Raw genomic sequence first — 21,807 nt, 5'->3', positions numbered from 1 at the left:
TGTAATTTTGGGCAGCACTCACACTTTATACACAATTTTATATACAGGATAGAATGTTTCCTAACAATTTTTCTTATACAATATATTTTTTGGGGGGGTTTGGGCATTGTCCCCATGCTGTTCCCGATCCATTTCGGTGTTGTTTCTGTAACTTCTTGACCTTTTCCAATGGACCAGGCACCCTACCCTCTTCAGAGCAGGGGGTGCCTGGTTGTCTCCCATTGACTTCCAGTATACTTGGGTGCTCGGCCGACCACATGAACATAGCAATGTGTTCGGCCCGAACATCCAAATACTTTGGTGCTCAGTCATCATTAGTCATCACCAGTGCAATGTAAACTGAGTCTAGTGTAGGAGGAGCATTGCATTGTAGTGGCAGTGAATTTACCATAGTTGTCAGTTGTCATAGTTGTTGGTTACCACAAGATATGCCAGAAAATATGTGACAGGTGCAAGTCCCACCTCTGTGACCTACACCTATGTGGAGAACAGGCCACCAGAGGTTTTGGTCTTGTCGGCAATGGGAGAGGCGGTTTAAATGACTCCACACTATTACGATGCTATCAATGGTTTATTGGGTATAATAGTTAGAATTGTTACACAATTTTAGTTACAATTTTATTTTATCCATATTTTTTCTCAGGACTAGGAACAAATCTTCTCTGAGGCGTCAATGTCGTCTTCCTTTGATCAGAGGTTTCTTGCCTTCATCTTATTATTTCACCTGTGAGAAGTAGTGCAGAAGTAATTAATATACAGGATTTTTATTTTATTTTTAGGAAGTTAATAACTTATTTTATGTCACTTTTCATAGAAAACAGAGGTGGTGTACGATGTAAATCAGTGGTGGTCGTGCTTGCACACTATAAGAAAAAGCGTCAGCCTCTCTGGGGGCCGGGGCCATGGGAGTGCACATAGGCTAGTGCTTTTTTCCTATATTGTGCAAGCACGGCCACTAATGATGGATTTCGGGGTGGTCTGTAACCATGGAAACGAGCAGTGTATAATGTGATAGTTAATTAAAAATTAATCCAGCCAGCAAAGGAAGCAATATGGATATTAACAATACATTAGTAAGTGGCTTGTATTTACATTCACTACATGATAAATTGATAAATGCCACATCAGAAAAATGGAGTTCTGTTCAATATAATTTATTATAAAATTAATTAGCGCAGAATGTTGGACATTTCACTGACTAATAGAAGGTGAAGGCAAAGATAAAAAAAAGGTATACCTAGAAGCTCATAAGTTCCAGTACAAAAATGGTAACAGGACCCACACCTATCATGTGCATTTACAAGCACCAGAGCCTACACAGCTACCCTGATCAGAAGAATAAGAGAGAGCAGATAATGATGATAGGAAAAAAAGAAACTTATACAAAAAGGAAAAACAGGGCAAAAAAGAGGCCTGATTGAGCAAAACAACAAGAGAAAAAAATAGTAAAAGATATAAAGAAAGCAAAAGATGAGGACAATAGTGAGAAGAGTTAGGAAATGGAGTGCAATGAATATGAAGGAAGGAAATGAAAAGGAAGAAGGAAAAATGAGGTGTTACATTCAGGGGGTGTGGAACTACTTTGTCAACCAACCAGTTTGCATGTGGGTTCCCTGGTATTCATCATTTAATCCCTATGCACAGATCTGGACTTTGCTGCAGAGAATCCTTGAGGCCACTCTAACACCTTGAAAACAGCCTAGCAGCTGCAGAATGTCCCTATTAGACACAAAGCTGGGGTACTTGACATGTGACAGACACAGGATGAATGGAGTGGTGTCTATGCCCTGAAGTAGCAGGGCAGCAGAAGGCATGAACAATATAATGGGATGCAAAGAAGAAACGATGAAGAAGATGGAGGAAATAATAAAGAAGAAGATGAAGGGTAACAATTAAGAGAAGAAAGGATGAAATAGTGTAAAGATGAACATAGTAACATAGTTTAAAATTCTAAAGAACCACAAAATGAGAGAGGAGACAAAGAAAAAGTAGGGGGAAAAAAAGATGAAGAAGAATTAAAAGAAGGAAAAGAAGTTGGAGAAGGACAATGAGGAGAAAAAGAGGAAGAAGAACAATAAAAAGATGAGTAAAAAGGAGAAAGAAAGGAGGACAAAAAAAGAGGAATAAAAGAAAGAAGAGGGAAAAAAAGAATAAGGACCAGAAGAAAAACTTCTGTTCCTTAACAAATGCAGACATTGCATATACTGTAGCTCTACATACTGGCACAGAGCAGATCTTTGATGACATTGAATATATGGATCACATAGAGATCTGGTGCTGGCTTACCTTTGGACAGTCTTCCTTTGGGATACATTTGTTATCAGGACCTATAACATATCCAGCCCGTGTACATTTACAGCCCCATGTACACATTAGGGTACAAACTTGATTAGGTACTACTGGACATCTAGACGAACAACCAGAACACTCTGACATTGCAGCTCCAACAGGGCAACGATGACCTGTGGGAAAAGTCATTAGTTAGTTGACACTGTAGCTATTAAAGAACATGATTATCGTATTACTTAAATTCAACTTGAATCAAAACTGCTCCAATTGGCCTGAAAATTGGTATATGACACTTTGAAGTCTCCTAGGACTTGATTTTTCTTTAGTACTGTCTTTTTCTCTTTAATTTTTTATTTATTTTTATTCTCTCTCTCTTTCTCCCTTTGCAATGACAGCAAAAGTACAGGTTAGTGATGAGCGAGCATGCTCGGCCGAATATCTGTTCAGCTCGAGCATTACTATGGCACATGGCGGTACTTGAACGAGTACCACATGTGCTCGAGCGCCATGCTCAAGTCTCCGCCCCGCATGTTTCATGGGTTGTAAGCAGCCAATCAAGGTGCAGGTAAGTACTGCCCTCACTGTAATGCCAGTAGCCATGTTGGCTGTTGGCATTACAGTGATTGGCTGGCCGTAACACGTCATCACGTATATAGCACCCGATGACGCAGGTTCGGGTCACACGTAGACAGGGAGAGCAGAGAGTAGGAAGGGAAAACCAGAGTAGGGAGCGAATTTCACAGTTTTTCTTATGAGAAAGCTTTTCCAAGACCCAAAAGTCCTTTTAAGGACTACTGTATGTCTGTGTGTGTTTTTGAGCAGCAATCAATTTAACTCCTGAGGAAGGGACAGATAGTGCAGGGAGAGAAATTACCTTTTTTCTTTTACTACCAAAAGCTTTTCAAAGACCCCAAAGTCCTTTTACTACTGTGTATGTTTGATAGCAGCAAGATATTTATATTTTATACCTATTACTGACAAATACTGTACATCATCCGCAGGCTGTGTCTTTAATAATCTGGGCCACATCTAGTGTCCATAGTGTGTGACTTTGTGTAAAAAATACTGAACTACATCTGCAAACATTGTCTGTATTTCCATTTCCATTAATCTGAGCATAATATAGTGTCCATATTCTGTGGGTTTATGTGACATATACTTTACGGCATCCGAAAACAGTGTCTGTATGTCAAATTACATTAATCTGGGGCTAATATAGTGTTCATATTCTGTGTGTTTATGTGACATATACTTTATGGCATCTGAAAACAGTGTCTGTATTTCAAATTCCATGAATCTGGGCCTAATCTAGTGTCCATATTCTGTGTGTTTATGTGACATATACTGTCTAGCATCAGAAAACGATGTCTTTAGTGGACAGTATAAAAATCTGCGCCACATCTTGTGACAAAACCATTATTATGAAGAAGGCGAGCACTAAGGGACGGGGAAGTGGGCGTGATGCTGATAGTGCACGCAGAGTGCGTGGCCCTGGGCACAATGAAACTGTGTCTGCTGCGAGTGCACCAGAAAAAAAAAATCCAACTGTCCAACTTAGCTGGGCGGTGCAGGACAACACTGTCCGAGTTGGACCAGTGCGAACAGTTGGTCGGTTGGATTGCTGAAGATAATGCTTCCAGTCAGCTAAGCACCACCCTCTCTTCCGCCAGGTCCAGTCTCTGTAGCCAAGAGTCTGGTCAACCGAATCCTCACTCTGATCATCCTTCCTCCCGCCATGGAGAGGCTTGCCAAACGAGTGATCCCACACTCGAATATTCAGAGGAGCTCTTTCCAGCGACACTATTAGATTTGGCCCTCTTTCCCAGCACGTTTAAAGAGGGACCTGAAATATTGTGCCTTGATTCCCAAGCTCTTGAGCCTTCACAGTCGCAAGAAGATGACGGTGGTGAACGGCAACCATTCGCTCACGAGGAGGATGATGATGAGACACAGTTGCCAATCACTCAGGTTGTGGTTAGGTCAAGTCAGGAGGATGAGCAGGGTGAGGAAGTGGAAGAGGAGGTGGTGGACGATGGGAAGGTGAAAATCCGTGTGAGGACAGCAGTACAGAGAGGGAGGGATCCGCAGCACCACAACAGGCTGGAAGAGGCAGTGGGGTTGCAAAAGTGAGAAGTCGGCCCACACCAAACAGGCCCGCAACCGCGACACTGAGCACCCCCATGCGTAAATGTTCCTTGCCAAGGGATAGGTGTTCTGCAGTATGGCGCTTTTTTGAGGAAAGTGCAGACAACAAAAGAGTGGTACTTGCAACCTGTGTTAAACCGAAATGAGCCAGGGTGTGAACACTAGCAACCTCACCACCACCAGCATGATCCGCCACATGGCATCCAAGCACCCTAATAAGTGGGCCAAATGCCTGGGTCCACAATCTGGGTCTGCGGGTCACACCACTGCCTCCTCTTCCCCTGTGTTACACACTGCTAAACAATCCCCTGTCAAAGGCGCCGGCCCGGATGCACCTCGCCCTGCACCTAGACCTTCACATGAACCGTCTGCAACAACATCCACTTCCCTGTTCCAGCACAGCATCCAAATGTCCATAACACAGTCATTTGAACGCAAGCGGAAATTCCCACCCACCCACAGGCCATAGCCCTAAATGTGCATCTTTCAAAATTACTGACCCTTCTCGAACCCCGCTACAAAGAGAACTTCTCATCTTTCATTCCTGTGGTGGAGAGGACGAGTAAAATGTGCAATACCAGAAGGTACTTGTTGAGAGATTGCTCCAAAATTTTCCATCTGACATTGCGGCGGGCAGAGTCCGTACTTCATTAGGCAACCGAGGAAGGGAGACAAGTGGAACACACAGCAGTTCCAACAAAGGCAAGCCACTACTCTCCAAGGCATGGGACACTTTCATGACACCCCACCAGCAACCTCAACAGAATGCACTTGCATATCATTTTTTACAGCGTCAGCTCACCTGCAGGCACTCGCATATCATGTTTTTGAGCGTCAGCTGAGCAGCATGCACATAATTTTTTAGAGCGTCAGCTCACCTGCAGGGACTCATATATATTTTCTTACAGTGTCAGCTCATCTGCAGGCACTCGCATATAATTTTTTAGAGTGACAGCTCACCTGCAGGCACTCGCATGTAATGATTTAGAGCGCCAGCTGAACAGCATGCACTCGCATATAATGTTTTAGAGCAGGCATCCTTAAACTGTGGACCTCCAGCTGTTGTAAAACTACAACTCCCACAATGCCCTGCTGTAGGCTGATACCTGTAGGCTGTTTGGGCATGCTGGGAGTTGTAGTTTTGCAACAGCTGGAGGGCCGCAGCTTGAGGATGCCTGTTTTAGAGCGTCAGCTCATCAGCAGGCCCTTGCCCCTAATGTTTTAGAGGGTCACCAGCAGGCCCTTCCTCCAAATGTTTTTGAGGGTCAGCTCAGCAGCAGGCACTCGCCCCTCATTTTTTGGATGGTCAGATCAGCAAGCCCTTGCTCCAAATGTTTTTGAGGGTCACCAGCAGGCCACCAATCATAATTTTTCAAGGTTGTGTATGATGCCCTCCTTTTTGTGGAATAAAGGGTGCAGTGTTGGCTCCTTGTAATTTTTGGCAGCTCTATCACTTAGTGCATTGGCTTTATGAGTGTAGGAGTCCCACTACCTGAACAATTGTACCACAATGTGAATGAGGCCCTCCTTTATGTGATATACAGGTTGTATCGGAGTGCCTCTTCCTTGTAATTTTTGGCAGCACTTGCACTTTATATACAAGTAAATATACAGGAAACATCTTAAATTAAACAAAGAGATACAATCAGTGTTGAGTAAAGTACTATTTCAGGCGAGACTGCTTATACTTTGAAAATGGGTAAACAAAGACCCCCTTCAGTGGGACAGTGGCAGGATGCAGTGCTCAATCTGATTAAATTGGAACGGGTGTCCAAGGGATATAGTGGTAGAGCTGAAAAAAAACGATAAAATATGGAAGAAATGGTTGAACCATTTTTTTTCTCTCTCTCTTTCTCTCTCTCTTTCTCTCTCTCTCTCTCTCTCTCTCTCTCTCTCTGTGTATATATAGGCGTGGGGGTGACACTATTAGTCCTGCTTGATGGGGATGATATACAACAATGCTATTGTTATAGAATGTTGTAGGAATCTACTTACACCTTTTTCTCTTTATTTATAGATAGAGATTTGAGGAAAATAGAAGAACCTTTGTCTTACAGTTGGACCGGACCGTACATGGACTACCCCAGTGTGCAAGCTTGATGGTGACCATGGATTGCTGTTCGGGAGGGGCTACCATGACAAGTCACAAACTGCACGTCAAGATTATCCGACCGGCAATTTTTCCAGAGGAATTGAGAGGCAATTTCTGGCCGGGAATCTGTAAGCCAGACGGCCTCTTTATCTATATTATAGTATTAGGCAGGGAGATGGGAAGGATTCCTCCCTCTATATCTGCATACTAGCTAAAGATGGCAGCAATGATGTTGACAAGGGGGAAGGCACCACTTCGGCTTTATTTGCCGTTTATATGGTGATGACCCCTATTGTATCCATCGTTGCTTTTCCATCCTATGTCGGTCCCTTGATTGTGCTGAGTGACTATGTCTGGTCCCCCTCAGGGATAGCTGTCTATGTCGTCACCTAGGTTACTAACACGCCCCCCAGACGCCTGGTAATGCGATCCGGATGGGTGTCTGCCTTTGCCCTGCCCCCTGTGGCCGCCCCGTCAGCGATGCGTTCCACTGGGCGCTGTTGCGTTCCAGGGAGCGTGCGTGATGACGCGGCCATATGGGGAGGGTGACGCATGACGCTCGTCGCGGCGCATGCGCCTGACAGACGGGGAGACGCTGAAGCAGACACACTGGGCTACGCCATGACGGTTTGTCTCACCGATTTTAATAATAAGATACAGCTGTATAATGATTTTAACTCTTTATGGTTAGTACACTTGTGACCACTTAGGAGATAGTGAACACTGGATGTAATATTTGGAATATTGATGTCTGTACATCGCATTTATGATATGCAACACATATGATGTATGACCCACTTTGATTATTATGTGAAATACGCTGTACGATGATTTTATTATGTGATATAAATAAGATTTGCACTTGTATAGTCATGTGACAATATAGTGTTGGATGGTCATGTGACGTAATTGTCTACACTGGTTTTCATTAATTGCACTGATTTTGTAATGAATTGTGGGTATATAGAGCCCACATTTTAGCATTGTTGTAGCTTGACAAAGGCCTCAGAGAGAAGGCCGAAATGTTGCTGGGAATAAAGTTTGGGGTCGTCACCCTATCACCCATGACTGGAAGTGCTGCCTCTTCATTTGGTGAATATATATATATATATATATATATATATATATATACAGGAAAGAATGTTTCCTAACAATTTTTCCTGTAAAATTTATTTTTTTAGGGGGGTTTTGGGCGTATTTTTGTTAGTCTGTAAAAGTGGCGTACAACTCGGACAGCATGATTCCCAGCAGCGACTTGGGAGTCCAAGATGCATCCAGACATCGTCCCCATGCTGTTCCCGATCCATTTCAGTGGTGTTTCTGTCACTTTCTGACCTTTTCCAATGGACCAGGCACCCTCCCCTCTTCAGAGCAGGGGGTGCCTGGTTGTCTCCCATTGACTTCCATTACACTCGGGTGCTCGGTCGAGCACACGAATATTGCAATGTGTTTGGGCCGAACATCTGAATAATTTGGTGCTCGATCATTACTAGTACAGGTGAAACTTGAAAAATTAGAATATTGTGCAAAGTTAATTTATTTCAGTAGTGCAACTTAAAAGGTGAAACTAATATATTGCTTAATTAAGGGGAGTGGCCTGGGCAACCAGGTGCTATAAATTGAACCACTTAACTCTCCAGGGCTAGCTCTTCCTGAGGCTTGCTCTACTAAGTGGCTTCTAAGTGGAGTTAAAAAAAAAAGGAGTTCTAGTGCTGAGTGTGATTTTGTGGGAGGGATTGCAGGTGGCTGAGTGTGGATTAAAGCAGAGATCCTTGAAAGTTAAGTGTTTGCATTCTAGTACTGCCATTTAAAACTTTTTTTTTTTCTCTGCTTGATTAAGGGGAGTGGCCTGGGCAACCAGGTGCTATAAATTGAACCACTTAACTCTCCAGAGCTATCTCTTCCTGAGGCTTGCTCTACTAAGTGGCTTCTTATTAAGTGGAGTTAAAAAAAAGGAGTTTAAGAAAAGGAGTTGGAAACTAAGGTTGGATATAATTTCCTTGTGAGTTGCTGGCTTAATTTTACGTAGTCCCTCAACTACAGCAGACAGGGTCTAATTCTAAATAATATTCACTGTTTTACTTTTGTACTGTTGCAATCCCCATTTAGTATGTGTTGCACAATTGACAACGCAGTCCAGTGCACATCTTGCATGATGTATGCAGTCCTGGAACTGCCGTTCCAGGGTGTATATCTTTGTTCAAGATGTGAGCAAATTACCCGTTTGGAATCGCAAATCGAGTCTCTAAACGGGCAGGTTGCAACACTGAGAGGCATTGACAATTTGCAAAAGAGTTTGCTTCTCACCGAGCAAGCACTCTTTGGGGTAGATGAGGGGGAGGGTGACAGAGAGGAGGCTGAGGAAAGTGAGGCTAGCTAGCTGGGTAACAGTTAGAAAGCGGGGTAGAGGGAAGAGTGCCAGGGAGGCTAGCCCTGATCTGACACACCCCAACAAGTTTGCACGTTTGGCAGATGAGGGGGATGTCAGTCCAGGGACGGCACTGCTGCAGCCGGACACTTCCTCTGCCAGTCAGGGGAATGTCAGCTCCAGTAAGCAGGGAACCAGGAGAGCAGGGCAGGCCAGACAGGTGCTGGTAGTGGGAGACTCCATTATTAGGGGAACAGATAGGGAAATCTGTCACAAAGACCGTGATCGCCGAACAGTGTGCTGTCTTCCTGGCGCTAGAGTTCGACACATCGCGGATCGGGTTGACAGATTACTGGGAGGGGCTGGAGAAGATCCAGCGGTCATGGTCCATATCGGAACCAATGACAAAGTTAGAGGTAGGTGGAGAGTCCTTAAAAATGATTTCAGGGATTTAGGTCAAAAGCTGAGGGCAAGGACCTCAAAGGTAGTATTTTCCGAAATACTGCCTGTACCACGAGCCACACAAGAAAGGCAACGGGAGATTAGGGAGATTAACAAGTGGCTCAAGAACTGGTGTAGGAAGGAGGGGTTTGGGTTCCTGGAGAACTGGGCCGACTTTTCTATCGGCTACAGGCTCTATCGTAGGGACGGGCTGCACCTCAATGGGGAAGGGGCAGCTGTGCTGGGGAGAAAGATGGCTAGAAGGTTGGAGGAGTGTTTAAACTAGGGACTGGGGGGGAGGAAATTACATTATAGGAGGGGAAGATAGTGCAGATAGAGACCGGGGGCAAGGTAGTGGGACTGGGGAGGAATGGAAGGAGGGACTAGAACAGTTCAGAAGGAAAGGTGTAGGGTAAAAAATATACATAAACCTCTCAAATGTATGTATACTAATGCCAGAAGCCTGACTAATAAAACTGGGGAGCTGGAATTAGCTGATGTGTGAGGAGAACTATGACATAGTGGGAATAACTGAGACATGGCTGGATGATAGCTATGACTGGGCAGTTAATGTACAAGGTTACAGTCTGTTTAGAAAGGATCGTCAAAACCGGAGAGGGGGAGGGGTCTGCCTTTATGTAAAGTCTTGTCTAAAGCCCACACTCCGCGAAGATATAAGTGAGGGACATGAACATGTGGAGTCACTGTGGGTAGAGATACATGGAGCTAAAAACAATAATAAATTACTAATAGGAGTTTACTATAAACCACCTAATATACCAGAGTCCACAGAAAATCTACTACTAAACGAGATAGACGAGGCGGCAAATCATAATGAGGTGGTTATTATGGGGGACTTCAACTACCCAGATATAGACTGGGAAACTGAAACTTGTATATCTCATAAGGGAAACAGGTTCTTGGCAATAACCAAAGACAATTACCTCTCCCAACTGGTTCAGGACCCGACTAGAGGGACGGCCATACTGGACTTAGTATTAACCAATAGGCCTGACAGAACAACAGACGTGCAGGTTGGGGGACACCTGGGAAATAGTGACCATAAAGTAATAACCTTCCAATTATCATTCAAAAGAGCGTTTCTACAGGGAGGAACAAAAATACCAAACTTCAAAAAAGCTAAATTTAGCCAACTAAGAGAGGCCATAGGCCTAACTAACTGGGACAAAGTCCTCAAAAATAAAATACAGCCACAAAATGGGATATCTTTAAAAACATCCTAAAATCTCATTGTGAGAGGTACATACCGTATGGGAATAAAAGGTTAAGGAACAAAAGAAACAATGTGGATAAATAGAACTGTAAAGAAAGCAATAAATGACAAAAAGAAAGCATATAATTCAATGAAACAGGAGGGTAGCACGGAAGCACTGAAAAACTATAAGGAAAAAATAGAACATGTAAAAAACAAAAAAAAGCGGCCAAACTAGAGACCGAGAGATTAATTGCCAAAGAGAGTAAAACTAACCCTAAAATGTTCTTCAATTATATAAATGTTAAAAAGTATAAATCTGAAGGTGTCGGCCCTTTAAAGAGTAATGAGGGGGAAGTCGCAGAGAGCGATGAGGAGAAAGCAAAGCTGTTAAATATTTTTTTCTCCAATGTATTCACTGAGGAAAATAAACTGTCAGATGACATGCAGAATGTAAAAATAAATTCCCCATTAAAAGTGTCCTGTCTGACCCAGGAAGAAGTACATCAGCGACTTAAAAAGATTAAAATAGACAAATCGCCAGGACCGGATGGCATACACCCCCGTATCCTAAAGGAATTAAGTAATGTCATAGCCAGACCCTTATTTCTGATATTTGCAGACTCTATACTGACAGGGAATGTCCCACAGGATTGGCGCATGGCAAATGTGGTGCCAATATTCAAAAAGGGTCCAAAAACAGAGCCTGGAAACTATAGGCCGGTAAGTTTAACATCTGTTGTGGGTAAACTGTTTGAAGGTTTTCTGAGAGATGCTATCTTAGAGCATCTCAACGGAAATAAGCAAATAACGCCATATCAGCATGGCTTCGTGAGGGATCGGTCATGCCAAACTAATTTAATCAGTTTCTATGAGGAGGTAAGTTCTAGACTTGACAGCGGCGAATCAATGGATGTCGTGTATCTGGACTTCTCCAAAGCATTTGACACTGTACCACATAAAAGGTTAGTATATAAAATGAGAATGCTCGGACTGGGAGAAAACGTCTGTATGTGGGTAAGTAACTGGCTCAGTGATAGAAAACAGAGGGTGGTTATTAACGGTACACACTCAGATTGGGTCACTGTCACTAGTGGGGTACCTCAGGGGTCAGTATTGGGCCCTATTCTCTTCAATATATTTATTAATGATCTTGTAGAAGGCTTGCATAGTAAAGTATCAATTTTCGCAGATGACACTAAACTGTGTAAAGTAATTTACACTGAATGAGGACAGTATACTACTACAGAGGGATCTGGATAGATTGGAGGCTTGGGCAGATAAGTGGCAGATGAGGTTTAACACTGATAAATGTAAAGTTATGCACATGGGAAGGAAAAATGCAAGTCACCCAGTACATACTAAATGGTAAAACACTCGGTAACACTGACATGGAAAAGGATCTAGGAATTTTAATAAACAGCAAACTAAGCTGCAAAAACCAGTGTCAGGCAGCTGCTGCCAAGGCCAATAAGATAATGGGTTGCATCAGAAGGGGCATAGATGCCCGTGATAAGAACATAGTCCTACCACTTTACAAATCGCTAGTCAGACCACACATGGAGTACTGTGTACAGTTCTGGGCTCCTGTAAACAAGGCAGACATAGCAGAGCTGGAGAAGGTCCAGAGGAGGGCAACTAAAGTAATAACTGGAATGGGGCAACTACAGTACCCTGAAAGATTATAAAATTAGGGCTATTCACTTTAGAAAAAAGACGACTGAGGGGAGATCTAATTAATATGTATAAATATATCAGGGGTCAGTACAGAGATCTATCCCATCATCTATTTATCCCAGGACTGTGACTGTGACGAGGGGACATCCTCTGCGTCTGGAGGAAAGAAGGTTTGTACACAAACATAGAAGAGGATTCTTTACGGTTAGAGCAGTGAGACTATGGAGCTCTCTGCCTGAGGAGGTGGTGATGGTGAGTACAATAAAGGAATTCAAGAGGGGCCTGGAGTTATTTCTGGAGAGTAATAATATTACAGGCTATAGCTACTAGAGAGGGGTCGCTGATCCAGGGAGTTATTCTGGTGCCTGATTGGAGTCGGGAAGGAATTTTTATTCCCCTAAAGTGAGGAAAATTGGCTTCTACCTGACAGTTTTTTTTTTTTTTTGCCTTTCTCTGGATCAATTTGCAGGATAACAGGCCGAACTGGATGGACAAATGTCTTTTTTCGGCCTTATGTACTATGTTACTATGAGATAGACTCATTACATGTGAGATATTCCAAGCCTTTATTTGTTATAATTTGGATGATTACGGCTTACAGCTTATGAAACCCCAAAGTCACAATCTCAGTTACCCTTTGCTTAGGGGGTATGGATTAATTAGCTGACTAGAGTGTGACACTTTGAGCCTGGAATATTGAACCTTTTTACAAAATTCTAATTGTAAACTGAATTAATGCAATTCCTTTTAATTTGCAATTCTGAAATAAATGGACTTTTGCATGATATTCAAGATTTTTTGAGTTTCACCTGTAAATTGGGCATGGTTAACAAATAAGGATATTTACAAAAACACCACACTTTTGGATCTGTTAGACTTAAAAAAATAAAATAAATGCTCAATAACGTGTCCCTTATTGAAGGCAGATGACTGGTTGCATTTATACACACAGTAATTGGAAGAAGCTGTTGCTTGTTCTGAACAAGCATCCAATTTTTCTCAATTTTTTTAGGGGAGCAGCAATAGTAGAGTGTGAATGTGGAACCTCACAGACGAGGCACAAGATGCACAGTTGTATATGGGAAGTAGCGGCAGTAGTAGTGAGAGCATAGGCAGCACAATATGGAACCAACAAGGTAGTAGATGTGCAGCTGTGAAGAATAGTGGTAGTGGCAATAGAAGCTGCAGCAGTTCAGTATGGGATATGACTACTGTTGAGCACATTGAAGTATCTGATGTGGACTTCGGTCCGAATTTCAGGGAACATTTGATTCGCCACAAAGTCGAATTGTATTGTAACAAATTAAAACCAAAAAACATATGTCAAATCTCGTGCACAGTGACGTATGATGTCACCACGCGTCGTAAAAAGGGCATCTGTCAGCAGATTGTTGCCTATGAAACTGGCTGACCTGTTGCATGTGTTGCAGTTTCATAGGTACAATTCTGTTGACAGAAGCCCTTTAATAATCCACATTTATAAATGTATCATGAATCCGAACTGTTGCTTATGAATTGCGGTATCAGCTTTTAATAAAGTAACGTCAAATCATAGCAAAATTGTCTGTCTCATGTCTCTAAATGCTCTTTCTGGGACAGATACGTCTTATCACATAAATGGCTGAACTTAGACTGGCATTTCTGCTTAGAAGCTAACACAGCGCCTGATAGACCTCCCAATATACTTCCTCTTGATTGGCTGTCAGGCTGGCTGCAAGGTATTGAGGGCAAACCCACCAGCCAGGACCCCTGCCGAGGGCCCATGTTATCTTCCAACTTCATTGTTACTTTCCTCATTAGTTTATTGAACTTAAATCGTAAAATTGTGGTCTCTTTTGCATAATTCCAAAACATCAGCTTCGTTTGAAAGGTGATTTTTTGTGAATTTCATAACAAATCCAATTAGTTGTTAATTCGATTTACTTTTCTCTACTTTTTACAGAGATTGACTAGTCGATACATAGAAACATAGAATGTGTCGGCAGATAAGAACCATTTGGCCCATCTAGTCTGCCCAATATACTAAGTACTATGGATAGCCCCTGGCCCTATCTTATATGAAGGATGGCCTTATGCCTATCCCATGCATGCTTAAACTCCTCCACTGTATTTGCAGCTACCACTTCTGCAGGAAGGCTATTCCATGCCTCCACTACTCTCTCAGTAAAGTAATACTTCCTGATATTACTTTTAAACCTTTGCCCCTCTAATTTAAAACTATTTCCTCTTGTAGCAGTTTATCTTCTTTTAAATATTCTCTCCTCTTTTACCTTGTTGATTCTCTTTATGTATTTAAAAGTAGTAAAGGACGGAAATCTGCCGGAACGGTTAGCGAACGCCATCAAATGTTCGCGAACCGCAAGTTTGCGGCGGGTCCCATTCATTTTAATGGCAGGCGAACCTGAAAAACCTTTAGCTCATATTTGCAGCCAAGAAATAATTACTAGATGTGCACAAATCATCCCACAACATGGACAGTGACATACCAGATGTATTATTCGAATTTGCAATTTTTCCAATGCGAAATATCGGCAATATAATTTTCGCGTACGCGCATGCGCAAATGCACTATACAGTACCCAAATGCACTATAAAGAAAGTATATTGGTATATAACACCCGCTTCAATCAGTTTTTTGGGGGGCGACTGGTATATCACACCAGTAGAAATTATTTGTTCCAATAACGCTTGTCCCTCTATATACCTGCAGTATCGCAGCAGAACCGCACACAACTGCCGCACAATACAAATGCACTATAATATACTGTCTAACATAGAAAGTATAACATTGTACAAGGAAGGCAATCCATTAGAATATACATAAAGAAAAAATGTGACCTAAATAATGTTACTATGAGGGTCCATTCACACGTACGTAAGCGTTTTGCGGATCCGCAAAATACGGACACCGGAAATGTGCATTCTGCAATTTGAGGACCGCACATCGCCGGCACTATAATAGAAAATGCCTAATTTTGTCTGCAATTGCGGACAAGAATAGGACATGTTCTATTTTTTTGGCGGAAACAGAAGCACAGATGCGGAAGTGCGGATCCGAAAATGCGGATCCACAAATGTGGACAGCACATTCCGGCCCCATTGAACATGAACATGAAATAGCGGAACGGATGCGGACCCATTTTGCGAACGTGTGAATGGAAAAGATCCCTCAAAATGAAAATAAATTATATTATTAAAGGTAAATGGGTTCTGCACTTTGTTTTAACTGATGATCTATCCTCTGGATAGATCATCAGCATCTGATCAGCGGAGGTCCAACACCCAGGACCCCCGCCGATCAGCTGTTTGAGAAGGCAGTGGCACTCCAGCAGCGGCGAGGCCTTCTCACTGTTTACCGCTGGCCCAGTGACGTCACAACTAGTATCAACTAGGTCAGGCGGGGCTAAGCTCCATTCAAGTGAACAGAGCTTAGTTGATACTAGACAATTAAAACAAAGTGCAGAACCCATTTAAGCAAAAAGCATAGATATGGTAGGCAATAACAAGTGCTCGGTGGCACTATATCAGGTGCTTGGTGGCACCAAATCAGAAACCATATGTCCTACCACAATCCGGGGGGTTCCAGTGCACATCCATGAATCCCGGAGGGGAAGCGAAAACTATCTATCCCTGGGTTAGATGATGATGTGGTATTGAAGGACAGGGTGAGCAAAGAATTGTCCCTGATATTGCCCTACAGGGGGATGCTTTTCTGGCCCTGATAGCCTAACCACAGACTACCCGCCCTGATAAGAGCGACCACGTATGGCAGGCGCAAATTTCTCCATATGTTCGCATGTTTGGCGAATCACGAACACGCAAAGTTCGCCGCGAAACGACCGCCGGGTGAACTGCAAGGCCATCTCTATTTAAAAGTTTCTATCATATCCCCTCTGTCTCGTCTTTCTTCAAAGCTATACATGTTAAGGTCCTTTCATCTTTCCTGGTAAGTTTTATCCTGCAATCCATGTATTAGTTTAGTAGCTCTTCTCTGAACTCTCTCCAAAGTATCAATATCCTTCTGGAGATATGGTCTCCAGTACTGCGCACAATACTCCAAATGAGGTCTCACTAGGGCTCTGTAGAGCGGCAGGAGCATCTCCCTCTTTCTACTGGTAGTGCCTCTCCCTATACACCCAAGCATAATGCTAGCATTTCCTGCTGCTCTATGAAATTGTCTGCCTACCTTTAAGTCTTCTGAAATAATGACCCCTAAATCCCTTTCCTCCGATACTGAGGTTAGGACTGTATCACTGATTTTATATTCTGCTCTTGGGTGTTTACACCACAGGTGCATTATCTTGCACTTATCAACATTAAATTCTAGTTGCTCCTTTTCCATTTGGTGAATCCCTTCAGGAACATCAACCCTGTTAAAAATCTTTGTGTCATCAGCAAAAAGACACACCTTACCATCGAGACCTTCTGCAATTTCGCTGATAAAGATATTAAACAATATGGGTCCCAGAACAGATCCATGAGGTACCCTACTGGTAACAAGACCATGGTCTGAATATACTCCATTGACTACAACCCTCTGTTGTCTGTCCCTCAGTCACTGCCTAATCCATTCAACAATATGGGAGTCCAAGCACAAAGACTGCAATTTATTGATAAGCCTTCTATGTGGGACAGTATCAAAAGCCTTACTAAAGTCTAGATAAGCGATGTCTGCTGCACCTCCTCCATCTATTACTTTTGTCACCCAATCAAAAAAATCTATAAGATTAGTTTGACGTGATCTCCCTGAAGTAAACCCATGCTGTTTTTCATCTTTCAATCCATGGGATTTTAGATGTTCCACAATCCTCTCCTTAAGTATGGTTTCCATTAATTTCCCCACTATTGATGTCAGGCTTACTGGCCTATAGTTGCCCGATTCCTCCCTACTACCTTTCTTGTGAATGTGCACAACATTTGCTAATTTCCAATTTTCTGGGACGACTCCTGTTACCAGTGATTGGTTAAATAAATCTGTTAATGGTTTTGCTAGTTTACCGCTAAGCTCTTTTAATTGCTTTGGGTGTATCCCATCAGACCCCTGTGACTTATTTGTATTAATTTTAGACAGCTGACTTAGAACCTCTTCCTCTGTAAAGACACTTGCATCAAAAGATTCATTAGTCTTCTTTCCTAACTGAGGTCCTTTTCCTTCATTTTCCTTTGTAAAAACTGAACAGAAGTATTCATTGAGGCAGTCAGCTAGTTCTTTATCTTCTTCCATATACCTTCCTTCTTTTGTTTTTAATTTGGTAATTCCTTGTTTTAGTTTCCTTTTTCCATTTATGTATCTGAAGAATGTATTATCGCCCTTTTTCACTGACTGAGATAATTTCTCTTCTGCCTGTGCTTTAGAAGCTCTTATAACTTGTTTGGCCTCTCTCTGCCTAATCTTATAAATTTGCCTGTCGTCCTTGTTTTTTTTTTTTTTTTAATTACTAAATGCTATCTTTTTGTTTTTAATGATTTTGGCCACTTCTGCTGAGTACCACAGTGGTCTCTTCCTTTTTTTGCTTTTACTGACAAGCCTAATGCAATTAACTGTTGCCTTCAATATTGCCACTTTTAAGTAGTCCCATTTCTCCTGGACTCTATTGAAACTGCTCCAATCTGATTGGGACTCGTATACAACTAATCTAATTATAGAAAAGTCAATTTTTCTAAAATCTAAAACTTTTGTTTTTGTGTGGTGTGACTCAGTCACTGTACTTATAGTGAACCACACTGACTGGTGATCACTAGATCCCAAGCTTTCCCCTACAGTAATATCAGATACCAAATTCCCATTTGTGAATACTAAATCTAAAATGGCCTCCTTCCGGGTTGGCTCCTCAACTACTTGCTGTAGAGATAATCCCAGTAGGGGATTTAGAATATCTGTACTCCTGGCAGAACTAGCTATTTTGGTTTTCCAGTTTACATCAGGAAGATTAAAGTCTCCCTTAATGATAACTTCCCCTTTCAATGTCATTTTAGCTATTTCCTTAACTAGTAGATCATCTAATTCTTTGACTTGGCTAGGTGGTCTATATATCACACATGCACAAGTTACCTTATGATTATCAAGCTGCTAGATAACCCAAACTGACTCTAAATTGGTCTTGCTAAATTGTATTAAATTAGATTGTATGCTATCTTTCACATACAGGGCCACCCTTTCCCCTTTCTTGCATTCTCTGTCTTTCCAATATAGAGAGAACCCTGGTATTGTTATATCCCAGTCATTACTCCCATTGAACCATGTCTCAGTAACAGCCACTAAATCTATATTCTCAGATGCCATTATAGACTCAAGTTAATTGATCTTATTCCCTAAACTGCGAGCATTTATAGACAAGACTCTGATCTTGTCATTTTTTAACCTCTGTACTACTGGCATCTTCTGGCATTGTTCCAGGGGGGTACTCGGACTGCTGGATTATTACCCTTTTGCCCCACTTTCCTAGTTTAAATGCTCCTTAGCAAATACTTGGAACTGTTCACTGAGGACATTTGTTCCCTTGAAAGAAAGATGCAAACTATCTTTCTTGTACAGTTCTAATGTCTAATGTGTTATAAAAGTATAAGATCCCAAATTACTGAATTAAAAATCATGACATAATATGCAAGGTGGGGTCAAGATTTAAGTTAATATACAGGTCCTTCTAAAAAATTAGCATATTGTGATAAAGTTCATTATTTTCTGTAATGTACTGATAAACATTAGACTTTCATATATTTTAGATTCATTACACACCAACTGAAGTAGTTCAAGCCTTTTATTGCTTTAATATTGATGATTTTGGCATACAGCTCATGAAAACCCCAAATTCCTATCTAAAAAAAATAGCATATCATGAAAAGGTTCTCTAAACGAGCTATTAACCTAATCATCTGAATCAACTAATTAACTCTAAACACCTGCAAAAGATTCCTGAGGCTTTTAAAAACTCCCAGCCTGGTTCATTACTCAAAACCGCAATCATGGGTAAGACTGCCGACCTGACTGCTGTCCAGAAGGCCATCATTGACACCCTCAAGCAAGAGGGTAAGACACAGAAAGAAATTTCTGAACAAATAGGCTGTTCCCAGAGTGCTGTATCAAGGCATCTCAGTGGGAAGTCTGTGGGAAGGAAAAAGTGTGGCAGAAAACGCTGCACAACGAAAATCTAAAATATATGAATCTAAAATATATGAAAGTCTAATGTTTATCAGTACATTACAGAAAATAATGAACTTTATCACAATATGCTAATTTTTTTAGAAGGACCTGTATAGTAATACTCATTAAAGGTGTTTTCATGGCATGTTCTTAGGATAGGCCATCAATATCAGATTGGTGGGGGTTTGACTCAGCATCATTATTGATCAGAAGTTTGAAGTGTTCTTGTATAAACACTGCAGCCCATTCAATTTTTATTATGGGTCATCTACTAGCATGCCTTCTTAGTGGCAACGGTGCAACGTATTGCAGCTTTGTCGTACTCACATGATACCCTGCTCTGTCACTACAGTATGTACGATGTGCAAGTAGACGGGCCAATGTAAACAATAAAGCTACTGTATCATGACTCATATCAGCTAATCAGCGAGGAGTTCAAAGAGTTGCACCCTACATATCTGATAATAATGGTCTATTCTAAGAAAATGCCATCAATATGCTGATCCTAGAAAACCTCTTTTCCAAAGATCTGTAGATAAATTTAGGAAAAATGTTCCAAAGTAAGGACAAGGGAATTTAAAGGGGACAGGAGTATTACACTTTTCTCTGTCTGCCAGATTCTAAGAAGCTGAAATTGAATTTAACGCCATGAAAACCATTTCTCTTATCGAAGTAAGTCCAAGCTTCTGTACAGTTTTATTTCTTCCTATTTGTTGTGGCTGGAATTTTGTACAGATCTCCAAATCCCTGCAGAGAGCAATATAATATTCTCTCTTTCTGGTGCCACCACTAGGGGGAGCTAAGGAGCTTACTGTATACTGATTATCCATTTAACAAACAAGCCTACGATATATAACCTATAATGATATATTAATAAATAAATCAACACAGCTATTAAACTTACATTGGGCAACACAATATAAATTTAGGATTGTTATTAATTGCACTTTTCAAAAAACATTAGCATTTTTCAGACCTGGTCAACACGTGCCATTCATCTCAGGCTAAGAGAAAAGGTAAGGAGGTATACCACTAGGAACTTGCTAAATGACAATGCTCAGATTCTTTTCCAAGGTAGAACTATACCACATCAGATCTATGTAGGGGTCCCTACACACGCAAATTTGCAGTGGCATTTTTTTGCTTCAAAATTGCCTGAATAACCTCAAGAATTTTTTGGGCACTAGTGTTTTCTAGCACTTTTGTTTTGCTTTTTTATGTTTTTTTAAACAGTGGCCCAGATTAACTAATATGTCTGCAGCAAAAAATCTGTCTAAAATTGAAACAAAATGGCATAATTTGGAACATGCAAGGTTTCTACACTTTTTCCGACATGCTTGACAGCGTGTGAGGCTTCGTGGGAAAGGGTCATGACATGCACCATTTTGCATTAAACTTGTGCGACAATTTTAGGATGAAATCTCTGCACCAGATTTATCATCGAGCCTGAGGTCTAGACAACATTTCTAAACTTATACCATCTTTAATATCAGTAAATCTGGGCCAGTCTGCCTTACATTTTCCTGATGGCATTTTTCCTCTAAAGTAAAGGTGATTTTAAAAAAGTGCTGCATTTTTCTAAAATAAATAAAGCCATAAAGAAAAAAAATACCATTTAATGAATAAAAATTAGCAAAAAGATTTCTTATGTTTCTTGCATTTCATATTTGTCATAGACATGCAACTAACAGTTGAAGCTAGCGATTTACCCCCCAAGAAAAAAAAATGCAGGTGCAGAAAAAACCTTTTCAACCAGTAAATACATATTTAACTTCACTCACCTTGTACACCGTAAAGGAAGCCTAAAGTAATAACTAAAACAAAAAAATGAGGTTAACTTTTTTGTCAACATTTATGTTTCCAAAAAATTACTAAATAAAATCATGTCTAGAAAGTTATAATAAAAAAAAATATATAATTGTTTATTAATATTTATTGTAATACACATCTATGAATGTTTTCAAATGTTATTTTTTTTTATTCTTGTAATACCTGAGCAAAATAACAGAAGAGTCGTCATGGTGGCCATCACTGCAGAAGTTGTAAAATTGCACCTTTTGAATTCAAAAAGTTAAAAAGTATAAGATATTAAGATTTAATATTTCAAATAGATTATACACCAAACAAATTAAAAGGATATGCACGCTACCTGTCAGTGAATGATCTTCAGGAGATGATTAAGGTGAGAAGATGATCCTTCAGAATTTATAGCTCTGCTCTTCTGACCAGGAGCCAATCAGAATGTTTTTGGAGGCTTCCTCATCTATCAGTAATAAATGTCGATTTTTATGGGCAATTTAGTTAGGCAATCCATATTCAGTTAGGCAATGCATTACCAATTAGGTGTAATTGGACTCTGAGACAAATATTTGCTAAAACAGAATGTGCCAAATCAGTAATTGCATCAACAAGGATGTGGGAAGGCTGTAGTGCCACCGTGT

General features: G+C 41.2%; 1 long non-coding RNA gene across 1 annotated transcript; it reads right to left on the bottom strand.

Annotated features, from left to right (window-relative positions):
- Positions 1-552: 552 nt before the first annotated feature.
- On the bottom strand, positions 553-21,573 carry LOC122928980. The gene is made up of 5 exons (XR_006387940.1): positions 21,516-21,573; positions 21,359-21,420; positions 21,148-21,180; positions 2,287-2,462; positions 553-724 (listed from the first exon to the last, which is right to left on the bottom strand). It is a non-coding gene; the product is annotated as an uncharacterized LOC122928980 (long non-coding RNA).
- Positions 21,574-21,807: the final 234 nt, after the last annotated feature.

This window comes from Bufo gargarizans, chromosome 2 (assembly GCF_014858855.1).
Source record: "Bufo gargarizans isolate SCDJY-AF-19 chromosome 2, ASM1485885v1, whole genome shotgun sequence".
Taxonomy (NCBI): Eukaryota; Metazoa; Chordata; class Amphibia; order Anura; family Bufonidae; genus Bufo; species Bufo gargarizans.
This window is presented reverse-complemented; position numbering and strand designations above follow the sequence as displayed.